Source organism: Vipera berus (assembly GCF_964194415.1).
Source record: "Vipera berus genome assembly, chromosome: 1".
In the NCBI taxonomy this organism is placed as follows: Eukaryota; Metazoa; Chordata; class Lepidosauria; order Squamata; family Viperidae; genus Vipera; species Vipera berus.
The window spans coordinates 280,768,217-280,775,551 of record NC_138202.1 but is presented as its reverse complement, the minus strand read 5'-3'; the positions used below and the strand labels follow the sequence as shown (position 1 = coordinate 280,775,551).

The 7,335-nt window shown below is 38.5% G+C and overlaps 1 long non-coding RNA gene across 1 annotated transcript; it reads right to left on the bottom strand.

Moving 5' to 3' along the window:
* Window positions 1–3,746: 3,746 nt before the first annotated feature.
* Window positions 3,747–6,903, bottom strand: LOC308660424. The gene is made up of 4 exons (XR_014024739.1): window positions 6,843–6,903; window positions 6,581–6,700; window positions 5,960–6,066; window positions 3,747–3,871 (listed from the first exon to the last, which is right to left on the bottom strand). It is a non-coding gene; the product is annotated as an uncharacterized lncRNA (long non-coding RNA).
* Between the last annotated feature and the right edge of the window lie 432 nt (window positions 6,904–7,335).

Sequence of the window (7,335 nt, the reverse complement as noted above, 5' to 3'; positions counted from 1 at the left end):
TGCAAAAAATGTTTTAAGTTTGATCAAATAAACCATGTTTATGTTCCTTCATTTTATTTCTATCAGTCTTAATCTTTAATTCATTCAAATTTTGTTGTAATATGTGATTACTCCTCAATTCTTCTTTATTCCATTGCACAGATTTTTTCAAAGGTTGACAAACTTCTTTTGTAGATCCAATATGAAAACATTATCCAGGACATTCTCTTGGTTTGTCATTTGTATTTCCCCTTTAATTTTTAAGACTTCAGTCAGTTTCTTTTGTATATCCAATAAAAATATTCTCTTTGATATGTCATTTGTAGTACCACTTTTAGTATTTTCTCTTTTTGTCAGACAAAATTTGCTCCACATTTTTATTAGCATCTTTTGTACTTAATCTACATAAAATCAGATATTATATCATATTATATTAATTATCAAGTTTCTTACACCCATCTCCCTCATAGAGAGGGTCTATTAGTCACACCGTTGAAGTTGTAGCTACTAATTTCTGCCTCTATTCTTCAAAAATCTCCTTTAATAATTTCAATGTTGTTTGTGTCGTTTTGTAAGTCCCAATACTAATCAACATCAAAAGCAGGCTTGTATTTTTTTTCCTTCTACTAATAATCTTTAGTCCCCTCTAGTGTCTAGTTTCTAAAGTTATAAATTTGCCTTGTCTTTGTTATGAGCAAAGCTAGCCAAAATAACCTTTCTCTCAAAAAGCCAGATATTTTTTTACACTTAACTCCAAAATCTTATGGTAAAAGTCAATACTCCAAATTTAATTGACCCTTAATCTATTTATAACTTTCTTAAATCAAAATCTTTTTGGCTTTTGACTGATTGCCTGAAATTCTTTGTTCCTAAGGTTGTGATTAATTTTTATTTTGTTCAGAGTCGAAGCTAAACTCATCTAGCAATTTTTAAACTTCTCATTCCTAAGGTCTCTAATAGCTTTGAAACTGTTAATAGGCAATTTCTAAAAGTGATTAGAAAATGAGGCTTTCAAATTTAGTGAGCTTTAAAAGGCTCAGTCACAGTTGTGAGCAAGATGGCTAATTCTTTCATCTCTTGACACTCAAAGCCACAGAAGACAATCAAAGCCACTGGCCTGCAATCTCCTCCTGAGGAACAGCCACTAAGACCACATGAGAGTGAACTCTTCTCATCTCCTTACCCAGAGAAGTTCCAGTCTACTCACCAGTTCCTTGGTGTTTCCCACAGTCATTTGCTTTGCTTTTGTGAAGATGTCTTCAGTCACCATGCTTTTCTGGAAGTTCAAATGGTCTTGTTTTTCCAATTGATTTCATCTGCTCTTTAATGTAGGCCAGATAAAAAAACAAACATAGCAAGAATCCCAGGAAGGATTTTTATTGTGTTAAAGTAGGATCTTGAATGCCTGTCCAAGTTTGTTTCTGTCCCAGCTTCAACTAAAAAAAATTCAAATTGGGTTTAATTTGACTTTCTTTCTTAGACTTCCTCTGAAGATTGTAATCTTTTCTGCCACAAAGACTAATATTATGCTTCTGAAAAACACTTAACTGGAGTTTTACATACCACTGTAAATGGTATGTACACATGTTAACGCTGAGCTTGTTTCATCAAAAAGAAGGGGGATTGTTTTGTCCTTTTCTGGTTGTTCCAGGGTGATTCATGCTCACAAGATGGCACTTAACTGTGCAAAGAGGAAATGGAAAGAGGCTGGAATCTGTCTACCAAGTGCAAATATTGAGAGGCAGAAGAAGATCTAAATGTGCCAAAAAGAAAAATTACACTAGCCATGAGATGTTCCCAGCAAACTTTTAAAAGAAGTCCTTGATTAACTCTTGGAGGAGTTGATAATCATCATCCATCAAGATACAACTTAGACAGGCTATTGTCATATAGCAGAATCAATACCACTGTAGGCAGGAGATAGTTAATCTCAGAGGAGTAGAGCAATTAGGCTAGAAAACAATTCTCAACATTCCATTCTTGTTTGAAGACAGATGCCAACACAGGGAGTGGAGGTTGAAGTTCAGTATGTGTGCCTTTGCTGCATACTACTTGCATAATTATTTGGATGTAAGAGATAATCCCAGAGAGAAGCTAACATCTTTAGACTTGATAAGCTACAAAGAAAAATATATATATATCTAGGCTCCTAGAAGATCTTTGTGTGCTGAGTGTTGTCTGATCAATCTGAAGAACACATACAAATGCTCAACTCCATTTCTGCCACCCTTGTAGCACTCAGAATTTTCTTGCTAAATCCAGAGCAAATACAGGGATATAACTTTAACATTTATATTACAGGTTGTCTTACAGTCCTTTCTCCAACTAAAAAATAACCTGAACATTTCATCCCCTGTCCTCTTCAATGACGCCATCAGTTTTTGATGACTTTCTTGTAAGTGCTTTACCCTTCCCCACACGTACACCAAGTGGTTGTTCACCAAGGATATGGTAAGTCTGTGTTACTCCATCCCCAGTTTCATTCTTCAAAGCCAGTCCAGAAGGATGCTATGTTTGGTAGTGTAGTGTATGCTCTTAAAGCATACACGGAATGTCAGCACAGCAGGGGGCTGGACAGCTCCAGGCTATAACCGCTTTTGGCGGGAAAGCCTGAATAGAGCTAGTCGTTGACAGCCCCAGGGCATGGTCAGCTCTGGCGGGAAGCCAGGGTTTAAATCCATTGGCCACCTGCACTGGCGGGAAGCCCAGGTTTGAATCTATTGGCTGTGATTCACCTGGGCAGGTATAAAGAGATGCCAGGTAACCCCTTTGCTTCAGCTTCATTCCTGATCAAATAAAGAAGTACTACCCAGCTCAAGTGTCCGTCTCTCTGTGCGACCACGCGACATTGCAGGTAGTATCAAAAGCCATGGACAGACCCAGAAGGGTCAGGACAGTTACACTGCCCCCATCCTAGCCATCAAGAGTAAGAGTAAAAATGAGGAGAAATGTACCTTCAAGCAAGCAACACTACACATAATATAGTGGTGTGTGTGTGTGTGTGTGTGTGTGTGCGCGCGCGCGATGGTTACAGCTGCTCTCTCTCAATGGCTTCTGGTTTCTGAGCCTAAAGCAATACTGCTTGATCTGCAAGGGCATACAGGTACTTGTATCACAATCCCAAGGGACTATTATGATAGTCTTTCTATGAAAAATGTTGTACTGACAGATTTTTATAGTTACTGAATGCTAACATCTGATAGGGAGGGAAGAAGGAAGGGAACTTTGCTTATAAAGGGGCATGTCAGTGTTTATTGAAACAGGAATGTTCTCTGACATCCTTTCACACGGCTGCTCCCAAGGGCTGCAGTTTAGCCGAGCCCCATCACATTCTTCAATTGGGAGCAGCATGTTTCCTTTTTGATTTTGACTCCAAATAAGAAACACCAGAGAAGCTGAGATGTTGTGAAGAGATATGGAAGAAAGTAGATAATAAAAAAATAAAAAAGAAGTGAACGGTTTTTTTAAAAAAAATGCATATCCAGGTCCAAGGTATCTATGCAATGCTGATAATGATGTTCCACCAATGCTAGCTCTTTCTATTCATACAGTTGCTGCTAAATTCATCCACATGATGATGTTTACCAAAGTAGTTCAACTTTAGATTTCCAGACTGAATCATTCTGATTCATTTCCAATCTCCCAGCATGCATAAAGTAAAGGTAAAGGTAAAGGTTCCCCCGCATATGCGTGCTAGTCGTTTCCAACTCTAGGGGCCAGTGCTCATCTCCGTTTCAAAGCCGAAGAGCCAGCGCTTGTCTGAGGACGTCTCCGTGGTCATGTGGCCGGCATGACTAGACGCCAAAGGCGCACGGAGCGCTGTTACCTTCCCACCGGAGTGGTCCCTATTTTTCTACTTGCATTTTTACGTGCTTTCGAACTGCATACTGTACTGCAAAAAAAAAGCAGTAATTTTATCCAAATTTATATATTATGACTAAAGATCCAAGCTGACCACAGAAATCTACTTGGTAATCTGTGGTCAATCCCTATTTCTCAGCTTAATCTGCTTCATAAAATTCCTATTGTTTAAAAAAAAAGGGAGTACGTACAGTTATGTGGAAAGGAAAGTGGAAAGGGAAAAGACAAGGATCTACAGCTGAAGAAAAATAAAATGATTTTTGTCTCTGACATTGAAAAGACAGAGGAAAAGAGCTGACCCATCAGAAGGAAGTGCTAAAGGGTTGCCAAGCTATCATTCAAAAAGGACTCAGCAGAAAGAATGATGCTGGAACCTGTCCAATAATTACACTTTACAGACTTTAAACAGATGTCACTTTACATGGAAATATTCCATGAATTAAAAATCAGCCTGTTCAACCATCAGTTATATTGTCACTGTTATATTATGTGCCTAATGTTAACAAACACCCCCCCCCAAAAAAAACCCCATCCATAAAGAGAAAATGGCAAAGGAAGTTATGTCTTCAATACATTGTGAGGTGACATATTCAAGCCAACAAAATCTAGGAAGAACAGTGAAAGGAGTAGGATTTAAGAAAGCAGCTCCCTACGGTGGTTGTTATTATACGGTAAGTCATTTTATGCAAATCGCTGGTTGCTCCTCATGTTCTTTGCAGTTTCATATATTAAAGCAATTGCTGCACTTGGAATGTTTTACTAAATGCTCCTTCAAAACTACCAGATCTGTCAGTTTTTCCAGGCCTCTCTCATTCAAATAGTATTATTAAGCTTTGCATAATTGATTTGGTAAAAGTATTGCTACCTCTGAATAACCTTCTACCCTAATCCTAAAAAAAAACCTGATATGAGTTAATCTAATGTACATTCTCTGATCCTATATTTAAATCAGAATTCAATTATCTATTGGCTTAATAATTTTCAAAAATCTGTGTGTGTATATATATGGCTCAGGAATTCTGGAAGTTGAAGTCCACGAGTCATAAAAGAGCCCAAACTGGCTATCAATTATAATCTGCATATTTTACAAACTCTCTTGAAACACATGCCAACCCTTTGTAGAATCTGCAACACATTCAACATAGCAGTTTAGCAAATTAAGAATCACTCCCTCTTTTCCCTCCAATACTTGTTCACTTTGTTAGTTAATCATTCCTATAGTTTTCAACTGCCTCACTATTGGAGAATGTATCCAGGCATATATTTAAGAAGCGTTTCATCTCTGACACAATTATTTGTCTATTCATATCAAAATTGTGACAAACCTTGAAATCTTCAAAGTACTTCTGTCTTGGAGCTTCAAACACTCCATCCCTTTGGCATCGGTCATATGGCTTGTTTATAGATTCTCTTTCCCTCAACAAGAATATTAAACAAGCATCCCTAATAGCAGGGTGAGGTTAAGCTTGGGTCTTGGCTATTTCCTGGCTGGCTTCAGTGAAACACGCCTCTGTTTTCTGATGAGGCTCATTGCTTATTCTCAGAAGGCTAAGCAGATCATTTCTGCTAATCCACCCAACTGCCAGTAATGTGCATCCAGCCCAAAATTGTTCCTGAGGGACAAATGGGGTAAAAGCTATTGTTTAAAAGCCTTTTAATTAAAAGTCATTATCTTAGGCCATAAAATCCCTGGAGGTCCACTCTCAGGCCTCGCTCAGAAAGGCAGGCATGATACCAAAGATGGTTAATTTATTCAAGTTGTGACTTTGATTTGGTTTTAAGACCAGCTAGACTATACTAGAAAAGACTTTTTACAACACAAATGACAGGTACTCTTTTGAATGAAACAACTGAATCCACAATAACCATCAGTTACATAAGAGGAGGACTAGGTTTGGCAACTTCAGAAGAAAACTCTCTGTAAGTAGACTATTCAAATCACAACTCCTGAACAAAAATAGAAAGCCACAGCCTCTTGCACCACTCAGACAGAAAAAAAGAGGTGTAAGAATGAAACTTGTTTCTACTATACATGGGGGTTGCATTTTACATTTGAGAATTGCTGGATTATTCTGAATAGCTGTCTGTAATTCTTGCAGTAATTATACTTATCAGAGACCTTCATCCTTGAATCATGGTCTTCAAGGTCTCTAGTTCTATTCCCCGCTGGAAGAAGCCAGATGCTCTGCTTTTCTCTTAGACTCTGTTCCCACTGATCCAAAGCACCTGAAGGCAGATGGAAATGAATCAAGGACAGAATCAACCTGGAATTAAGGAGAAATTTCCTGACAGTTAGAACAATTAAACAGAGGAACAACCTGCCTCCAGAAGTTGAAGGTGCTACAACATGGGAGATTTTAAAGAAGAGATTGGACAACCATTTGTCTGAAATGGTGTAAGGTTTCTTGCTTGAGTGGGAGAGCCCTTCAAGGTCCCTCCCAACTCTATCATTCTGTTATTCTGATATCAATAAGAGTCCATTCGCCAGAATCATATCTGTGATAGAAGACAGATTGCCATAGAGACAGCAAAGTTTACACCAGCAGAGTTTTCTGCCAACTCAAGAACTGGGTAGTGCTTTAATTTAAGAACCCCTTATAAGGGAGCCCTTTATGCTGCCTCAGACTGGTGTTTTATGATATCACTATTTCCTGATGTTTGAACATCTGAATCATGACAGAGGTCCCCAACCTTTTGGGCACCAGGGACCAGTTCCGTGGAGAGAGGTTTTTCCACCTACTGGAGTGGGGTGGTTTTGTGTGCTGCCTGCATCTTGTGGATGGGGCTTTGCTTGTTTGTGTGGCCCGGTTGCTTGCATGCTGTGGCCTGGTACTGGTCCACGGACCGGGGGTCGGGACCCCTGATGTAGGAAACATAATAAAGCATTCAAATTCTTCATGAAAACATTGCAAACAATAAATGCTCCTAAACAAAAAGTTGGAGTCTGGCATAGATAAATGTCTAGCTAATTATGTCAATGATTAGGACAATGGGATACTTACTTGGCAATGCCTGCAGAGGCTGACTCTTTCTTAGGTTGTAGGGAAATGCTGATTGTCTCACATTCATGACATAGATTTCTACTAGCCTACATTGTGAACAACCATGCTTAGGTTGACAAAATGGAAGTGGATGGGTCAATATGGGACAGATTCATGTTGGATAATTCAGGAATCTTTGGGTGGTTAGCAGTCCTGCTAATCAACAAAATTGCAGTCTTGAATTCTGTCCTACTTGGTCATATATGCTTATGCACAATTCCATAAAGAACTTTCCCTGTCGATTAAAAATAAAACTGAAACAGAGTATTATGAAATTAGGAAAAATTTGTATGATTGGTTAGAGATAAGGAGGAACGCTGAGATGACTATCAATTGATTAGTTGATAACGTAAAGACTTCTTACTAGCACCTATATCAGGACACAATTGAAAGATATTTAAGTACAATGTTGACGACCGAAAGATGGTTTACCAGAAAATTTACAGATGTTATA